This window comes from Caretta caretta, chromosome 14, assembly GCF_965140235.1.
Source record: "Caretta caretta isolate rCarCar2 chromosome 14, rCarCar1.hap1, whole genome shotgun sequence".
Classification (NCBI taxonomy): domain Eukaryota; kingdom Metazoa; phylum Chordata; order Testudines; family Cheloniidae; genus Caretta; species Caretta caretta.
Window position 1 is genome coordinate 19,400,098 of NC_134219.1, and position 21,033 is coordinate 19,421,130.

The 21,033-nt window shown below is 40.1% G+C and overlaps 1 protein-coding gene across 3 annotated transcripts in view; it reads right to left on the reverse strand.

Annotated features, from left to right (window-relative positions):
* OGFOD3 (2-oxoglutarate and iron dependent oxygenase domain containing 3) overlaps positions 1–21,033 on the reverse strand; it is a 94,302-nt gene that overhangs the window by 30,697 nt on the left and 42,572 nt on the right. The window lies entirely within an intron of this gene.

Sequence of the window (21,033 nt, forward strand, 5' to 3'; positions counted from 1 at the left end):
TATCAAGGTAAAAATGCTGCACGGCTGGGGATAAAAAGGATTTGCGCAATCTCTGACTGATTATAGTTTCCCCTCTTATCTGGGCACCTCACCTTTCACTCCCTCACCTTTCCTCCCTTTCATCTGCTAGCATGCAAGGACTCAGATGTGCTGATGATTCAGATCTTCCAAGTAGACTTACATCTGTTAGAGGAACAGATCCTTCTTTTTTCTTTGTTTTGTTAAAGTTCACAGATGGCTTTGGAAATAAAATGTTTTTTCTACAAAGCACTGAGGACCACATGCTTTAAGTTCTTCACATGCTGTGCCTTTTAAATGTCATAATGCCCTTCAGACTGTCTTTTTTCTTAATTACTTTTTTTTACATTACTAATTTTGCTTGATACCTGGGTTCAAGAGAGACAAAATTCACTTTATGGAAATCATAAGATGCTGTGAAAATACTGAATACTGAATTTATCTGAGCAGAACAAGTCATCTATAATTAAAATAAAATATTTAAATCAGCAGGGATATTATTTGCTGATTTCTTTACAAAGTGGCACAATTTAATCATGTTCTGCATTACAAAGGTCCAGCAGAGAAGTGATCAAGGTAATTGCCTGATTTAAGGTACATTAATTATAAATTGTTCATTTGTTTCCTTTGACACAACGTCTGTCACAGAACAGAACTATTCAGATCAACAGACACCTTGCAAACCCATAAACTGTCTTGACATTTCCAGTTCAATTTTTATTTATTTATTTTTTTAAAGTATAGGTGCACCAGTGACAGATAAAGCCAAAATTTTGACTGAGTAGCAGTTGTGTACACTATACTGCATGAGCAATGACTAGAAGAGAGAAAATAAAACGAGATTTGGAGAAAATTAAGACACCAGATGAAGGATGAGGCTCTTCTTTACATTTACTTCATTTTGCGATTTTGAGCCAAGGATTTAAAAGAAAAGTTACATCAGAAAAACAAGCTGTATTAAAATCTAAATCTGGAGTAAGGGAAAATTAAATTATCAGCCTTTCCTTTTATCCTCTTTGTCTAAACCACATTACAAATGCAAGACAATGTGGAAGGGCATTAATGAAAGTGATGTTATTAATGACATTTTAGTCCCAACACCCTAAAGGTTCATCAACTTTTTCAGGCTAGTAATAAATCCCCACTCCATAATTCTGTCTTCCTTGCAACCAATAATGCAGAGACACCTTCAACTAAAAGGACATGTTATCTTGCACTGGAGATAAGACCACAGCTTGGTCCAAGGAATGCTTCAAGAATGAGAAGGATGTCTCTCTCATTTCACACGCGTTCAGTACAACTTACTCTTTCTCTTACATGCTTACAAGCCTGAGGCTTTAGGGACTTTTATTATGGTACACTGTAAAATCAACAGTGCACTGCTCCTCTTCCCCTCAGTGATGTCCTCCATTCTCTCTCAACCTACCCCATCAACTCTGACCCTATGACCCAAAAAAAATGGCTATCAGTCTAGCTATACTTTTTCAGACATTAAAAAGTGGACATTCCTCTGACTGCAAACAAAGTTAGTATATCCAGTTACTCCTCCTAATTTATAAACTTGAAAAAAGAAACTGAAAAACCGTTTTTGTCTATGTTTTCAGCAAGGCCCTGGCCAGTCCTCTGAAAAACCAATTTTTCAGCAATAGTGCATTTGCACCAGTGCTACGAACCAGTGTAGAGCTGGTGATGGGGTTTTTTAATCAGCATGTCTGTCTAACCTTTAGCAGCAAATAGCTTTTTCTATTACTGTTCTTCATGATTGCTACCACTCAAAGGTAGACCAGTATTAAGAAGTGGTGACACTTTATAAGTGGTCACTAAATGACATTAAATTATAACAACCTCTCTGGAATAACACAACATCCCATGCATATCAAATGCATTTATTATCCCACTAACATTAAATATCAAAAGGCTTAATACATTACACGAAAAAACTATTATAATTGAAACCAACTCATAAAAGTCATACTGACAACTACAGACAGATCAATTTTCAATAGTTTTTTATGAATAATTTAATTTAAAACATATGGATGTGGCAAAGCGATCATTTAGACATTTCTGCTAGTTAGTTTGCACAATCATACACATGAGCCAACAGAAACTCTCTAAACTGCACTATGCTAATCTGTACACCCTTTATAATTTGCACACCAAAATGACAGATTTAATAGCAGATGCTAACTGATGCCTTGTTACTAAAACTGCATGCATCCCATGTAGCTCACGAAAGCTTATGCTCAAATAAATTTGTTCGGCTCTAAGATGCCACAAGTACTCCTTTTCTTTTTGAGGATACAGACTAAAATGGCTGCTACTCTGAAATATGTTAAACTAAATTACAACTGTCAAAATTAAGATATTTTAAAATGGATCCTCCTTGATTTTTTTTTAAAGTTTTGTTTATTTGCTTACTCACCAATTTGATCCTTTCAGTAATGTGAAATAGGTTTCCATGTCATCATTAGCAAGGATATACTTCTTATTAGTAGTGTGCTTCAAGATACAGACTAATGTGAATAGGCCTGAATTTGTACCTTATTCATTTTCCAATCACACACTCCACGGCATATGAGGAGACTGATAGATCAGTAAAGTGGTTCTGAGCCCAAAATAAGAACCTCATTCAAATGCAAACCAGCTATGATGCAGAAAAACTGCCTTCTTACAGAGATGAAGGACTGTGGCCCCTATTGGCATTCAGATATGTTCAGGCAGTCCCTGGAGCCCATTCAGAGACCCACTGAACTCTCTGGAACCCTCTGTACAAAACCCTAGGAGATAAAGTGCTTTCCCAGACAGCAGGTGGAGATGTGGGGCATTTTTGTTTAAAGTTCAGCACATTGCATTATCAGTAGCAGAGAGGGCTGGCACACCATTAACAGCAAAGAAAGAAAGGTGGGGTACTGATTATGTTTCACAATTAATTATTGAATGGCTTGGCATATGGATAAGATTTATATTCAGACACATTCCAACACTTTAAAAAAAGTCTAACAAATCTATGGTTTTAAATACTCTCCTCCACCAACCATTCACCAAGAATTAGAGGTAAAGAACTGGTGTTTGTAGATGAAGCTATTTATTTACAGACCCAAAATAGCAACATTTCATCAACAACCACCAATAACCGTCGGCCTTTATCATGTACCTATCATTTGATATGATCTGATTTTTAATAGACGATGTGATGGGTTGGATCCGCCTTCTGGGGTGCCACCGGATGTGCTGGGATCCCAAAGCCCGCCAGTCCTACCAGCCTGGGTTTCCCTTGCGCTAGGTTGCTGTGCCAGGCTCTCAAGCCCCTTTCCAGCACACACTCAGGCAAGGCCACACTCAGCTGCAGACACACACTGAAATCAGCTAGGAGAATGGCCAGCACTCTGGTGCACACACCATCTGGAGTGTAAACCCCAAAATAAGATGGTCTTGCACTGTATAGAAAGATCTGCACAGCGCAAGATCATAGAAATTCACCCTCTCCCTCAGTGTGGAGAGAGATATGCACAGCTTTTGGCACCCCGATATGAGGTGCACAAACTGGGTTTTGAAATAAACAAGAAATAAGTTTATTAACTACAAAAGGAAAATTTTAAGTGATTATAAGGGATAGCAAACAGAGCAAAGTAGATTACTGAGCAAATAAAACAAAACAGGCAAACTAAGCTTAATATACTCAAGAAACAAGTTACAAAATGTAATTTCTCACCCTAAATGTTGTTTTAGGCAGGTTGCACAGTTTCTGTAGCTTAGAATTCCAGTTATTTCTTTTTACAGACGGGACCCCATTTCTGCCTGGACTCAGCCCCTGCTTTTCCCTTCATGTATTTTTAGCAATCTTCCTTCTTCGACAGGGAGGCAATGGAGAAGAGTCCTCATTGCCTTACTCCCCAGCCTTAAATAGAATTTACATAAGGCGGGAACCCTTTGTTTCCAGCGGAAAAATACCAGCAGTGTCCAAGGTGGTACTCCGTACCAGGTGACATCATCAGATAACCCATCAGTGTCAAAGCAACATCCCAGGAAGCTCCTCAAGACAGTGGGAGATTAGTATCTTCAAAGTTCTACTGTCCTTCTGAAATGGCTCATTCAGGCAGATTGCCTACTCTCTGGTGGGTGTTCCCCCAAATACACACACAGTTGTAATTGTTACAAAGCCAATATTCCTAACCTCAGATACAGAAATGATACATGCATACAAATTGGATAAACACATTCAGGAGATCATAACCTTTTCAATGATACCTCACAACACTCATCTTGCATAAAACATCTTAGTTTCCCATATTCATAACGTAACAATATTTCTATGACAAATATGGGGTGTAACGTCACAGCATCTACATTCAACAACCACCTCTCTTCTCAGTCTCCAGCGAATTCTCTTTTCTAGCACACTTTTCCCCGCTTACTTCACTTTCAGCCCTGTCTTCTTAGTGTATGTGCAACATGCCTCAAGTGGCACACAACCAGGATTCATCACCGAATTTGGTCTGCGGGCTGGATCATTAGCTTCCCCGGCCCGGACACTGATGGGGAGCGCGACATGAATGCTGATCCATGTCCCCCCTTGGCCCTATAAAAATACTGAAGTATCCTTTTTATGTGCATACATGGTGCTTAAATAAATAATATTAATAAATAACAGTACTACATACATAGACACATTCATTCAAGATGCAATGTTTGGATCCTTATTTCAAACACCTCTATGTTCAAGCACAACACTAACAAAAAGGAGATGTTATCAGAGCACAAAGTCTTCAGAAACGTTATGACAGAAACACTGAAAACAATCAGTAAGTTGCCACAATGTGCACAGACTGACTGGGGGAGACTTCAACAGAGCAACAGAGAGGATTTAGACTGGATATTTCACCCCTGCTGTGGTAAATGTAACTTTAAGGAATGTTATGGAGCGATTAAATCTTTTTTTCTGGTTCTCCAATCTGTAGATATACCACTTAACATAAAACCACTTGAATTTGGATGCTTGTGGTTTTGGAGAGCTGTTAGATTGGAGATATTTAGAGGGCTTGGAGCAGTAATTTTACACTCACACATTCCCTTGTGAGCTCATACATATATAAGGAATTGCAAACTTTAAATTTGTCTCAATATTGGTTTGCAAGAGTGGGTAATAACACAAAAAGTATTTTTAAATGATTTTTTGTAATAATAAGTAGAGTTCCATTCTACGCATCATACAAATGAGTTTATATAGCAGTATTAAAAACCGTAAGTATTCAAAAGTCATGAAATAGACATCCCACCAAAAACTATGAGATTGGCTTAAAATCATGATACAAAAAAAACAAAAAACAAAAAAAAAACCCACCACATTTTTATTTGCCTTTTGAACCTTTAGGTTACACCCTGTTTATGCTTTCCATCTTTTCTATACCAGGTGCAAACAATGTGACCTAGTGGTCGAAGCAGAATCAGAGGGCAGAAGCAGAGGTGGTCAGGAGACAAGCCAATGGTCAGAGCCAGGAGTTAGGAATCAGGAGATCAGATGTGGGCAGGGACTAAGGCTGGAGTGGAGCAGGCAAGGGATGGAGCAAGGGCTGGGTAAAAAGCAGGTCTGGAGCAGCTGCAGCCCTGGAGCACACTGAGCGGCCAGTGCGCCGCTGTTGCTACAGAGCTTAAACGGTGATCTGTTGGTTCTTCTGACCATTCAGGGAGTACAGTTACTTAGTGAGGGTTTATTGGGCCCAGCTGAGCTCACTGGGTTGCAAGGCAACCAAGCTCAGAGGGAGCTGTGTTCCTGACATTTTCTCTGCAACCAGAAACTAAAATCTTACCCTCTTTTTTTTTAAATAAACACAGATTCTCATGACTCCAGAAGTTGAGGCTTCAAGAGAAATCCAAATATCGCAGTAATTGGCAATGAGGAATAGTGCAATCTAATCTCAAAATAAGCATTACAAACCAGTAACACACCGGGATCAGAGAGATCAGGGGCACAAATGGTTTACAAATATTTAGATTACTTCTGTTTGTGGATACCTCTGCATGGGGCAGTTATTTTTTTGCTCTATTTTATATCTGCAGTCTTCCAAGAGGCATTATGAATGTTAATTTTCTACTCAAGTCTTCCTCAGTTTTGTCTGTATAACAGGAAAGACATTTAAAGCAGTAGTATACATATATACGTTTGATTCTGGTTTTATATTTATTTCAATTTGGAATTGAAAAAGCAGAGATCTGGAGGACCATGAGATAGGTGTAAGTGAGGCCTCCTTTGCATGGCATCAAACATTTTAGCTAAGCCAGCACATTGTGTTCCACACAGTGCTGTCATTTAAAACCTAGCAGACGCACAGGACGAAATGCAGGTATCCAGTGGGACGCACCACACTGTAACCCACATTTTAGATTCCTTTTTGGAAAGACTTGAGCTGTCGCTTTTTATGCTACAAAAGGCACTTGACTTGAGAATGCAAAAAGGTCGGCATCAACTTTAGCAGGAGCTGAGGGTGCTCAGTACTTTACAGGAATAGGCCCAAGAGCATACTCATAGGTGGGCTTAGCCATTTCCCCAAAGCTTCTGCACATCTACAAGATTCACACATTTTTACAGCTTACTGAACCCACGTTCTGGTCATCTGGTTCCAGTGAACTGTATGTCTGTGTTATCTATTAGAGAATGTAAGATTCATAAGTAAGGGACAGTAACATCCCCTCAGTCTTGTACAACACTGAATGCAGCCGGTACTCAATAATAAGAAATTCAATGGACTATCTGTGTTTTCGAAAAATGGAATCTGCTATTTTAGGGTTTTTTGCATGAAAATATGTGAAAGATCCAAGACACTCTTTTTTTAGTTTTTTTTAAGATTGAGATATCACAGTTTATTTCGTATTCTAGAAAAAGGTCGAACTGTGGTCTCAAAAAATACCTCTGTATAGTAACTCTTGGCAAAAACTGACTTTTTAAGTAGTGATCACTGTAGCTTCAAGAGCATGAAAAAGATAAATAATGTAGTTATCAGGGAAGAAGATTAGTCTTATGGCATGTCTACACAGTCACTTACTATGCAGCAGGCTGGTATGTAAATCCACCTCACACTAGTGTGCCACGCACTAGCTGTCTGTGTGAATGCTGCTGTTGCACACTGAAAGTTGAATCCCTAGTGTGCTATGACTTACTGCAGTTTGAACAGCCCTTACAAAATACTAATAGCTGATATCCTATAACTTTTAATAAGATTCCCCAGGCAGATTTTTGTGCCAAATGCCCAAAGGTCTTTCCTAATGCAAGTGGGATATGATTCCCTATTATTACATGCTACAAGAAAGCAGCATCCCAAAGGACAGCTTGTCCACAGTGTTCCTGCATTGTTTTAATTACCAGGACAGGATGCTGAACTGTTTAAAATTCACTACAGAAGTGTGGGTGGCTGGAGGGTGTTAATTTCACTTAAATGCAGTTTAAATACTAAATACAATGGAAAAAAAAACAAAAAAACCAAGCAATAGCCTATGGGAATGTATGGGTGAGATATAGAAGCATGCCCATATTTGTGTATTTGCACCAGCTATGCCCTCCAAATGTCCTTACTGACAGATAGTTAATGGGGAAAGAAAATAATTTGCATGTAAATATAACAGGGGAGTGACAATAAAATGAAACAATAAAGACCCTCTGCCTCCAAATTTTCTTCAAAATATCAAGTTGAGATGATCCAAAATTTTGGCAATATTTTGGAAATCATTCTGCCATATTCATTGGCGCAACAGGATGGGATTCACCCAGAAGGCAAATAAAAATATATTATTTTTATATAATCTCTGATTTTTGAACGTTTGGGGTTAACAATACTGTTCACCCCTCTCTTTCTCTCTCTCTCAAAAAAGGCCAATCCCTGAAATCTTGTTAAAACAATCTTAAAGCACTCCTAAGTATCCCATGGAAACTGAAAGAGTGACTAGCATGCTAAGCTTTCATTGATCTTTATTTAATTTTCTAGCACTCAAAAAAACCCTGTTTTGGAAGGACACTAGAAAATGCTATTGCTCTTCACTATCTAGAAACTCTTGATATCTAGATCTACAGCCTATACATTTCCCCCTGCTTTTCCAATTACAGTCTGTAAACGCACAGTGAAATTTTCCAATCCTGTGCTACCCACAGGAGACAGAAGAGATTTAAAAAAACACTTTAAGCAGATTGGACTGAAGAAAATAAATCAATGGCATATCTTCCAAGCTACAAAAAATGTCTATCACATCTAGCCTTCCCTGAAATATATGTTCCAGCTTATTAACCTTTTCCTTGGAATTCACCTACTTTGCCTCCTGCATAGCTGTGAATTTTAACTGGTGCACTGCCAAAATAACCATAAATAAGTAATTTAATTCTGTTAAAACACACCCTGATAATTAAGGAATATATGTAAACTATTGCTTCTCTCTAATGCGACGATCCCGAACACACCCCCAAGTAACCTTAGGCTCACAAGTGGCCCCATACCTATTGTACTTAACAGGACAATTCATGTGCACAAGGGTTTGGAGAATTGGGACATCATAAAAGATGGGGACAGGAAGGAATTATGTATTAGACATCTTAAATGGGAATGGGGATCCAAATGCTACAAGAGTAACTTTGCTCTATGTTTCCCCCAGATCTTAGATCCTGACACTGAGTTGTCAAGTCCTGCTCTATCAGCTGCTGGTGTCCACACTACCCTGCTACTGCCAGTGTTGCACATCCTCACCAAGAATGCTTGCATCGACTTAAGTGAGGCATTGTGGGCGCTGATAGCTGAGTGTGGGGCACTGACAGCCGCGCAGGGCTCAGAGGTGGAGCCCTCCACCCACCTTGGGGTGACAACCCGAGCTGTGAGCCCAGCACCAGCTCAAATTCACAGCATGGAGCCTACTAGCAGTGAAACTGACATTCTTGTCACTTTCCTGGCTCCAGCTGTGAGCCCCTGCCCAGCTGCTCTGAGCCAGGGGCAGCCGAAACTGACAAGAATGACAGCCAACAGCCAATGAAAGTAACGCAGTGTCTACACAGACTCTGCATCACCCTAACTACACCAACATAAGCGCTATGCCTCTCATGGAGGTGGAGTTATGATGTCAGTGTAGCAGGCCATTTACTTTGAGGGAAGCAGCAGTCTAGTGTAGACATCGACAAAATTAAGTAGAGGTAAGGCAGCTTACATCAACTTAATTCTCTAGGGTAGACTAAGCCTTATCCTGAGACCAACTGAGCCACTAGTGGTAAGCAAGAAACAGTCCTTGAAGGACATTGAGTGTGGGTGTTTGGTGGAGGTTATTTAAAAAACAAAACAAAACAACAAAAAAGCCCAACAAAACATTAACCTGGGTCCTGCCACAGACCTGTAGAAGGACAATCCATTCCTGGCAAGCAAACTTCTTTTATCTGAGCATCTTATGGTCTGGCTACTTCCAGCTAGACTGAGGATGACAGAGGGATAAACCAATGGGTTTCTAAGATCCAGAACAACTGCAGATTTTTTTTTTAACCTCAAAGAAGACCTTGTATCTGAACAATCAGAGTTAGACCCATGAAGTAGGCTAAATAAGGGAGCTTTATTATTTCATTTTTCAATATTTTTGCTCTAGTTTCTGAATGAGACATTTTGCTGATTTTAGTAAGACTTGTTATTCCTGTAAGACTCTGAAAGCAAATATTATTTAGAATGGACATGTAATCATTTCTTGTACATAAAATGTTTGAAATGCTATTACAACCATATATATATATATATATATATATATACACACACACACACACACACACACACTTACAAATAAATACATATAAAAATAAAAATAGTAACCACAGGCTGTAATAGCATTTAAAATATAAATATAAGAGTTATGTATTATTTAAAAACTATACAAGAGCTAGATATTATTATTTTGCTTCAATATATAGGGAAACACATGCAGATGCTCATGAAGGTGTAAAAGTATTAGTGGATATGCCTCATGTTTTATCCACAGATACTAAGGTCAGAAGGGACCATTATGATCATCTAGTCTGACCTCCTGCACAATGCAGGCCACAGAATCTCACCCACCCACTGCTGCGAAAAACCTCACCTATGTCTGAGCTATTGAAGTCCTCAAATCGTTGTTTAAAGACTTCAAGGAGCAGAGAATCCTCCAGCAAGTGACCCGTGCCCCATGCTACAGAGGAGGGCAAAAAACCTTCCAGGGCCTCTTCCAATCTGCCCTGGAGGAAAATTCCTTCCCGACCCCAAATATGGCAATCAGCTAAACCTTGAGCATATGGGCAAGATTCACCAGCCAGATACTACAGAAAATTCTTTCCTGGGTAACTCAGATCCCACCCCATCTAACATCCCATCACAGGCCATTACGCCTATTTACCATGAATATTTAAAGATCAATTAATTACCAAAATCATAGTTATCCCATCATACCATCTCCTCCATAAACTTATTGAGTTTAATCTTAAAGCCAGATAGATCTTTTGCCCACTGCTTTCCTTGGAAGGCTATTCCAAAACTTCATTCCTCTGATGGTTAGAAACCTTCGTCTAATTTCTAGTCTAAACTTCCTGGTGACCAGTTTATATCCATTTGTTCTTGTGTCCACATTGGTACTGAGCTTATATAATTCCTCTCCCTCTCCTGTATTTATCCCTCTGATATATTTATAGAGAGCAATCATATCTCCCCTCAACCTTCTTTTAGTCAGGCTAAACAAGCCAAGCTCCTTGAGTCTCCTTTCATAAGACAAGTTTTCCATTCCTCGGATCATCCTAGTAGCCCTTCTCTGTACCTGTTCCAGTCTGAATTCATCCTTCTTAAACATGGGAGACCAGAACTGCACACAGTATTCCAGGTGAGGTCTCACCGGTGCCTTGTATAACGGTACTAAAACCTCCTTATCCCTACTGGAAATACCTCTCCTGATGCATCCCAAGACCGCATTAGCTTTTTTCACAGCCATATCACATTGGCGGCTCATAGTCAATCTATGATCAACCAATACTTCAAGGTCCTTCTCCTCCTCCGTTACTTCTAATTGATGCGTCCCCAGCTTATAACAAAAATTCTTGTTATTAATCCCTAAATGCATAACCTTACACTTCTCACTATTAAATTTCATCCTATTACTATTACTCAAGTTTACAAGGTCATCCAGATCCTCCTGTATGATATCCCGGTCCTTTTCTAAATTGGCAATACCTCCCAGCTTTGTATCATCCGCAAACTTCATTAGCACACTCCCACTTTTTGTGCCGAGGTCAGTAACAAAAAGATTAAATAAGATTGGTCCCAAAACCGATCCTTGAGGAACTCCACTGGTAACCTCCCTCCAGCCTGACAGTTCACCTTTCAGTAGGACCCGTTGTAGTCTCCCCTTTAACCAATTCTTTATCCACCTTTCAATTTTCATATTGATCCCCATCTTTTCCAATTTAACTAATAATTCCCCATGTGGCATGGTATCAAATGTCTTACTGAAATCTAGGTAAATTAGATCCACTGCGTTTCCTTTGTCTAAAAAATCTGTTACTTTCTCAAAGAAGGAGATCAGGTTGGTTTGGCACGATCTACCTTTTGTAAAACCATGTTGTATTTTGTCCCATTTACCATTGACTTCAATGTCCTTAACTACTTTCTCCTTCAAAATTTTTTCCAAGACCTTGCATACTACAGATGTCAAACTAACAGACCTGTAGTTACCTGGATCACTTTTTTCCCTTTCTTAAAAATAGGAACTATGTTAGCAATTCTCCAATCATACGGTACAACTCCTGAGTTTACAGATTCATTAAAAATTCTTGCTAATGGGCTTGCAATTTTGGGTGCCAATTCCTTTAATATTCTTGGATGAAGATTATCTGGGCCTCCCGATTTAGTCCCATTAAGCTGTTTGAGTTTCGCTTCTACCTCAGAAATGGTAATATCTACCTCCATATCCTCATTCGCATTTGTCATGCTACCATTATCCCTACGATCCTCTTTAGCCTTATTAAAGACTGAGGCAAAGTATTTGTTTAGATATTGGGCCATGCCTAGATTATCCTTAATCTCCACTCCATCCTCAGTGTTTAGCAGTCCCACTTCTTTCTTTGTTTTCTTCTTATTTATATGGCTATAGAACCTTTTACTATTGGTTTTAATTCCCTTTGCAAGGTCCAACTCTACCTGACTTTTAGCCTGTCTCACTTTATCCCTACATGTTCTGACCTCAATAAGGTAGCTTTCCTTGCTGATCCCTCCCATCTTCCACTCCCTGTAAGCTTTCTGCTTGTTCTTAATCACCTCTCTGAGATGCTTGCTCATCCAGCTTGGTGTACAACTCCTGCCTATGAATTTTTTCCCTTTTCCTGGGATGCAGGCTTCCGATAGCTTCTGCAGCTTTGATTTATTTACCAACATTCACAGAATTACAGAAATGTAAATCTGGAAACAATCTCAAGAATCATCTAGTCCTTCCTCCTGATCCCCATGCTGAGGCAGGACCAACTGACCATTCCTGACAAGTGTTTGTTTAACCTGTTCTCAAAAGTCTCCAGTGAAAGAGATTCCACAACCTCCCGACTCCCTATTCCAATACTTAATTATCCTTATAATTAAGAAGTTTTACCTAATATCTAACCTAAATCTCTCTTGCTGCAAATTAAGCCCATTACTTCTTGTCCTACCTCTAGTGGACATGGAGAACAATCTATCACCGTCCTCTTTATAACAGCCCTTAACATACTTGAAGACTTATCAGGTCCTCCCCCACGCCTCCGTCTTTGTTCCCTCACAACTAAACATGACTAGGTCATGTTTTCGAAAATTACCATCATTTTTTGTTGCTCTCCATTGGACTCTTCCAATTTTTCCACCATCCTTCTTAAAATGTGGCACCCAGAACTGGACACAATACTCCAGCTGAGGACTCACCACTGCAAAGTAGAGTGGAACAACTACCTCCCATGTCTTACATATGGCACTCCTGTTAATACACCCAGAACATTAGCCTTTTTCACAGCTGTCCATATTGTTGGCTCATGTTTGATTTGTGATCCACTGTAACCCCCGATCCTTTTCAGCAGTACTACTCCTTAGCCAGTTATTCCCCATTTTGTAGTTGTGCTTTTGATTTGTCCTTCCTAAGAAAAGTACTTTACACTTGCATTTACTGAATTTCATCTCGTTGACAAATCTCAAAATCCTTGGAATAAGAAAAGTCAATGGCCCAGAGCTGATAAAAAACAACTCAAAAATTAAATAGTAATATATTCAGGGAGGTAAGATGATTACCACTCAGAGGGAACAGCATTAATTATGACTTCCAAAGCATAAAAATCGATAACAGATTGGGAGCCAATTAATAGTTGATTGCTTCGAGCTAGGTTTCAAAACACAATACATGAAAATGATATTTATATAATGTTACAAACCAACAGACAGCTATAATAAAATCAAAGATCAATTCTGAATTGCCTACAAACTCTGATTGACAATATTCCCAAGCATGACACCTGCTTAGTAATGAGGGACTTTGATTACAAGATTGGGAATGACAACAACAGAGTGGTGAAAGCAATGAGCAAGCATACTGGTTCCCAAAATCAGAACAGCAAATGACTGCTAGAATTGTGGCTAGTGTCAGGGCTCATAATGGGTGGAACACTATATCCACATAGATATGCACAGGTAACTTGGAATGTTGCAGATGGAGTCTCAAGGAACCAGACAGATTGTCTATGTAATGGAAGGAAATTTAGGGCAACTCTCCAAGGCATCAGAGCATACAGAGATGACAATGTTGAAAGTGACCAAAATTTGTGTGTAGCAAGAATGAAGATTAAACTTAAGAAAATTAAAACCCCAAAAAGCAGCAAGAAGATTAGCAAAAGGCTAACAGAGAAGACATTACAGCATCAATTTCAAATTGAACTGAAGAACAGAGTATAGATGCTGTAGGACTGAGATCCACTACAAGAAGTCAACACTGACATGTTATGATCCTTTCTGTATGACAGTATCTCAGATGCTGCAATAACTGTAGTTGGTTTCCAGACATGCAAGCCTAAAGTCTGGATAAGTGAGGATATGTGGAACTGTGTAAAAGAAAGGGACAAGCCAAAGCAAACATTCACTCTTCAAAAACACCTCCAGAAAAATAGGAGCAAAACATCCGTTTAACCCAAAAGAGACAGCAGTAAAAAGCAACATGAGAAGATACAAGAGGAAATATATTGATAACACTGCCAAAGAAGCTGAGGCAGCTGCTAAAAGAGGTGATTGTAAAACACTTCATCAATTCAACAGCATTCTAACTGGCAAGTTTACACCAGCCAGAGAGCCTGTTAGGGTAAATAAGGAAAGACCGTACCACCATGGAGGTGGTTCCATGGTGTAATGGTTAGCACTCTGAAGCCAGCGATCCGAGTTCAAATCTCGGTAGAACCTTATTTGTTTATAGAGCCCCAGAGGCCTAATGAATAAGGCACTGGCCTCCTAAGCCACGGATCGTGGGTTCGAGTCCCATCTGGGGTGAAAAACTTTTGGGGGGGGAAAGGATAGCTCAGTGGTTTGAGCATTGGCCTCCTAAACCCAGGGTTGTCAGTTCAATCTTTGAGGGGGCCATTTAGGGATCTGGGACAAAAATTGGGGATTGGTCCTGCTTTGAGCAGGGGGTTGGACTAGATGACCTCCAGAGGTCCCTTCCAACCTTGAGAGTCTATGATCTATGACCAACAAGAAAAAAAAAAAAGTGATGGGCAGAACACTTTCAAGAGGTGTTAAAATGACCAAAGCCAAAAGAAACTGTTGACTTTGACAAAGAAATTAAACATCCAGAAATAGATATCAACATATTATAAAAGATGCACTAAAAAGTGAAAACCTGGGAAAACTGCAGGTGAAGACGAGGGAAATTCTGGAAGTTTGTGCTGATGAGATCATCAGTAAAATCACCAAACTTTTCAATAAACACATGGGACCAGGAAAAGCCTTCAAGACCATGGAAAAATGGCATTATTGTCAAAATACCAAAGAAAGGTAATCAAAACAACTCTAACAACCGGTAAGGTGTTACACTTCTTTCAGCAATAGGCAATGCCTTCTGCAGTATCATCTTAAGTAGAATAAAGAAAGCAGTTGAGATAACCATAAAGCAGGCTGGATTTTGATCCAGTAGATCACAAGTTGACCAGATTTTCACCCTAAGAGTAGTCAGGTAGGGTATGGAGTAACAAAACCCACTTCTCATAAACTTCACAGATTTGAAGAAAGCATTTGACGGTCTCCACCCCAGTTTACTCTGACATACCTTGAAGTGTTATGGTATGCCAATAAAACTAGTTAACATCATCAAGGCTTTATATCAAGGTGCAGCTTGTACAATTAAAGTAAACACAGACTTGAGTGAACGGTTTAACATAGACACTGGCATCAAACAAGGATGCATTCTTTCACCTCTACTGTTTGGTATTGCCATTTGACTTCATTATGGCTTGGTGGTCTACTCTCAAAAGTTAGATTGATAAAACTGCATCAGTCAGAAAGGTGAAAAAACCAACCCCCTGACTAACCTATGCCAACTTAACCCCCAGTGGAGATGTAGCTATACTGATGGAAGAATGCTTCTTTTGCATAGCTACTGTTGCTCAGGGAGGTGAGGTTCCAAAAACTGATGGAAAAACGCCAGTCCGTGTAGGCTGTGTATACAGTATAGGGTTATGCCAGCATCGCTATGTCGGTGTAGTGTAGACATGCCCTTCTAAGAAAAAGTGTAGACATACAACACAGGCATTGCATGACTTAAGACGATTTAGATTTTGCTGACAACATAGCTCTAAGTGACAGCTCAACCAACATGCAAGCAAAGAGACTGTCCAGCTATGCAAAAAAGACTCTTAATAATGAGTTATGAAATAACAAATCTGTGAGATCCCCAGCAACTCCGAACTAAAGTCTTACATGAGAAAGGAAATACAAGACATGAGTCAATTCACATACATTGGCAGTAACGTGCAAGCAAATGGGGGGTTTCCAGAAGGAAATAATGTCATGAATTAGCAAGGCAGCAGCTGCATTCACCAGTGCAAACAAGATTTGGTCATCAAAAATCTACAAGTTAAAAACCAAATGACAAAACTTCATCTCAAATGCTGTTTCCATTTAAACAACTGGATTTGAAAACTGGAAATCCACCAGAAGTACAGACAGATGACTAAATGCCATGAGTACAGGGGCCTAGGCTAGTGACCTCTTGAGGTCCTTCCAGTCCTACTATTCTAGAATTCTAAAAACAAATGCCTGAGGAAAATAAGAGATATTAAATTGAATGAATTTATAACAAATGGTGAAATACATCAGCGTTCAACTCCTCATCTCCAAAGTTATCTGGAAAAGGTAATGAAAATATCTGGGCCACATGTTAAGAAAGAAGCCAGAGCATCTGCCATGCAAGGGGGTGTCATTGAACAGCTGGAGGATCATGTAAAAGGGGCTAAACAAAAGAATCCCTCCATCAAACATTACTCAGAGATGGAAAACTTCTGAGACTTAACATCAATGAGGACCTGCAAAGAGTGGTCCAGGATAGACAGGGATGGCAGAGCCTTGTTTGTGCCGTAAATGGACTTTTGATGGCGTGGGAAGTATATCGGATTCAGATAATAACTGGTTTCTGTCCTTTGTTCATCAGTCCTGTGAAATGAGAAAGGTAGGGTTCTTTGGGAAAAAAATAATATGATTACATAATAAAAGGCTATATTGAGACGCATACACACAAGGGGACATGGACTTCATGGACAACTGTAAAAATCACTACATTTTACATGATGCATTTAAAAACTATGTTACACTTTTGTTGCTGTTAATAATAGAAAAACAAAAGCCACTCAGCCAGTTGCATAGCAGATCTGCTCCCTTGACAGCCCACAGTTTACCTGCAAGATGACAAATGAGGCATGCACAAGGACAGATGGATGGGAATAGTAAAAATGCACCTTGCTGGCTGCGCTGTATGTGCATTGTCGGGATGCTAATACAGAGAAGCCTTAAACAACGTTCATAAAGAAAATAGATTATCCTGCTGAAACTAAATTAGTTTCCATATGACAGGATAACTTGCAAATTCTAGGTGTGGCCTCAATAGAGGCATCGGCTGCCTGGATTAAATGAACACATTATTAATTTTCTGATCCAAAACAAATGTGGAAAATAGTAACGAACAGGAGAGAAGGAACAAATATAGTGCCCAAATAGCTGTAAACACATGACAATAATAGTCAGTAGCTACAGAATTCAAAAATACTTCCTAATGTATGAAAAGAGACAAAAAATGGACAAACAATAACTATTATAGTTACAGGTTTCAGAGGAACAGCCGTGTTAGTCTGTATTCGCAAAAAGAAAAGGAGTACTTGTGGCACCTTAGAGACTAACCAATTTATTTGAGCATGAGCTTTCGTGAGCCACAGCTCACTTCATCAGATGTTTCAGCTCTTTCTTCCAGTGTCATCATTCAAATGAGTTAAAATAACCAGCTCATCTTGTTTTCCCTCCACACCCCCACAAATCCCCATTCCTCATTTCTGCCTTGAAAGCTCCCCAGATTATCATGGGGGCTCAGAGAGGGTTCTCATGCGATTACTTGTGAGGACAGGGATAAACATTGCCAGCATGGTCTGTTGTGTATATTTTTAAAGTTAGTTTTCATTGAATTTTGGATCATTTCATGACAGAATGCACAGATGGTATTCCCACATGCTATTCACACAAGACACTCCTTTCAGGCCCAGCCCATGGAACAGAAGAAGAGTCTTAATGCAAATTGAGCCTACCAAAGCTATGGAATTCCTTCCCAGGGAGGAACCTCACTAAAGTGAAATCCCAGCACAAAGACTGTGCATATCTGATGTCCCACTAAAGCCTTATTTTGAGGACTTCAGAATAGAATTCAAATGATATGGTACTGGCCTCAGCATAGGGATGAACAATTCTAGATGCACTCCAAGGAGCACACCGTGCTATCAGCCAAAGGCCTCCAAGTCTTTGCTCCCAAGCCTTGGTGGCAGGGGGCTCTGCATTAGGGAGACCACAGTTTCATTTCCTTTAATTTTTAAATATTCTCTCCCAGCCTGTTGTCACTTTCACTGATTAAAATACTCTTGGAATTGCAGCTATACGCTTCAATCTTATTCAGCCTGCTCTGGCACCTAGGATGATGTCTGTGACAGCATCATATAGTTCAAGGCCAGAAGGGCCCACCAGATCATCTAGTCTGACCATCTAACCTGCACATTACAGGCCACCAACACCATCTAGAACCCACACATTTAACCCAGCAATCAAAATTAGACCAAAGTATTACAGTCCACAAGAGACCAGACTATTATGTGCCACAAGGAGAGAACAGGAGGGACGGCGCCACACCAGTGCCTGAGGCCCCCCGCAATGACATGGAAATTATTTAAGTGAGATATACCCAGGTACTGTGTTCTTGATGGTGAAGAGCATATAGCCAGGAAACAAATGGAAAATCACTAGCTACAACAGGAAATGTAAACTTCACCCATAATCATTTGAACACAGTAATTGTCCATATTACTATTCCTCCCCCTCCGAGTACTCCTACCCAAGTTCTATGAAAGTCTTCCTATTGTACTTTACAAGTTCATTGGCTGTGGAATAATATTTGTATTTTAAAAGTATTAGTCAAGGACAGTAGTCATGATAGAGGTTTGCCTTCTAAGGTAACGCCTGAGTTGGGAGTTGCTGGGGTTCTCCAGCCCTTGGGTGGAAAGGGTATGACTGAAGAAAAACTGCCTAAGAGAAGATGACCATAAAAAGGATGACATTTATTTTACAAGGTAGGGAAAACAACAGTATTTCTCTGCCACACCTTAGTTAAGAATGAGCGTGAGCATCATCAGTTTCACTTGACATAATCCAGGTTCAGAAAAAAAGCAGAGGCTTTTTTGGGTCATTTAGATTGTAAGCAGGGCCATAATCCCTGAGGCAGAGGGGAAGATGAGCTGCAGAGGATGTGAACTCTAGCTGATCTCTGTTCTGAAAAACAGTCTAAAAAAATGGTCTCCAAAAATTGGTGAATTGGCTGAGACATTAATAGATTGCAGCAGCCCAAATTACCTTCATTAGTTTTAAGCAAAAGTCATTGTTAAAAAGATATAGTATCTCCAAATAAAACACTGGCCTGGGGTACTGTATTCCTATTACATGTTCACTTATTACACAACTTCTCAAATTTTTTGTTGACAAAGTTTCACCGTGCAGAGCAGCAGCAAAAATACTTTATGTATTTTCTCATTCAAACCATCTCCAGTTACACCTTCAAAAACTGACAAAAAGCATGGTGCAACCCTCAAACTAATTACCAGTTCTGAGTAATTCTTCTTTCTGGCATCACACAGACACTTTTTTCTTCCATTTAGTACAGATTTGTAGTAACCTAAAATTGCTGTGGGATGGTGAAGATGCAACAGTTCTTTTGAGAACAGACTAATAAGGAGAGTCAGAGTGAAAGCATACGATGTCGTTGCATTTCATGGAACTGGGATCTCTGCTAGGATGGTGTCCCCCTGTGACAGACTGGAGCATGTGATGGAACTGCCAGAAGCCACGTCAGCACTATTTTCATTCTAGATACAGTTCTTATTAGTATCAGTTTTGGTAATCTGCACTGTATAAATCCTCCCCATCCATGTTGCTCTGTATTTACAGTACCCCTTTAACCAATAATATTCAGAAAGCTGGTGTGGATTATCATTGCTTTGTCAATGGCTCTACACTTGATCTTGCAGCACTAACCTAATTTAAACTGAGGCTGCCTCAAGTAATGTCAGCCTGTCACAACATCTGAAGTTCAGTACAGCAGAATGAGCACTTTGCTAATGAGAGCATCAGTTCGTAGTTCAACAAATCAAAGGTGACTACCACAGCTTTGACCGATGCTGTCAGAAACATGGACAAAACACAAGAGCCAAGTATTTATTAATTATTATTATTATTCCATTTAACTTGGGCCTTTTAATATCAAGCATTTTTCCTGGTAAGAAATATTTCTTTATGTGACTTCTAATCAAGGATGTCCAAGTCATGCCCTTAGAAGCCGACCTACTAATAACTTTTACCTACTGACAGTGAGGCACTGATAAGCTTTTGGATGGCTGTAAATCTTAGATCTGGTTCTTCTTGGTTCGGGTGGGCCATGATTCTGGAGCAATTCCAGTTTTTAAATCTCTACTGAACTCCCAATTTATTTAGCTATATGGCATTCTCACCAGTAATTTGAGTTCTGCTTATTTACATAGATCCACTTGGATACAATGAATGTAACTAAACTCAAAAACAAGACTCACTCAGTTCAATCCACTGAACTTCACAAAGGTCATAAGCTATGATCTCAGAGACAAAAGACCCCTGCTATGTTTACAAAATCACTCAATAAACCTTTCATCACAACCAAAATCAGATCATGAAAAAGTCAAGTCTCCTCCACAGAACATGCAGTAAAATAAACCTTGCACATCACTGATGCATAGGCATGGGAAGAAGAGGTGTGGGGGGTGCTGCAGCACCCACAGGTTTTGCACCCTGCACACCTCCCACCCTGGGTCCTGGATGCCTGCCCTGCTGCTGCCCAGAGGCTCTGCTGCTGGCCCTGGGTCCCACTCAGCCGCCAGCCCCAGGTCCCACTCAGCCACCGGCCCTGTGCCCGGGGGCTCTGCTGCTGGCCCCAGGGTCCAGGCTGCCAGCCCAGGGTCCCGCCTGACCGCAGGCCCCACACCTGGGGCTCTACACCCACCCTTGCTGTGGCCCCAGCCTCTGCCACTTTACCCCTGTCCACGTCCTCCCCACGCAGACAGGGGTAAGTGAGATGCAGCTCAGCACCCTCACTCCAAAAACTGTTCCAGAGCCACTGCACTGATGACTAAATATTTAAATTATCTGTAACGGTTGATAAGTGCTTTAAGAGATTGAGTGGTTCATCACACCTCTGAAACCAGGGCTGGCCTTCAAC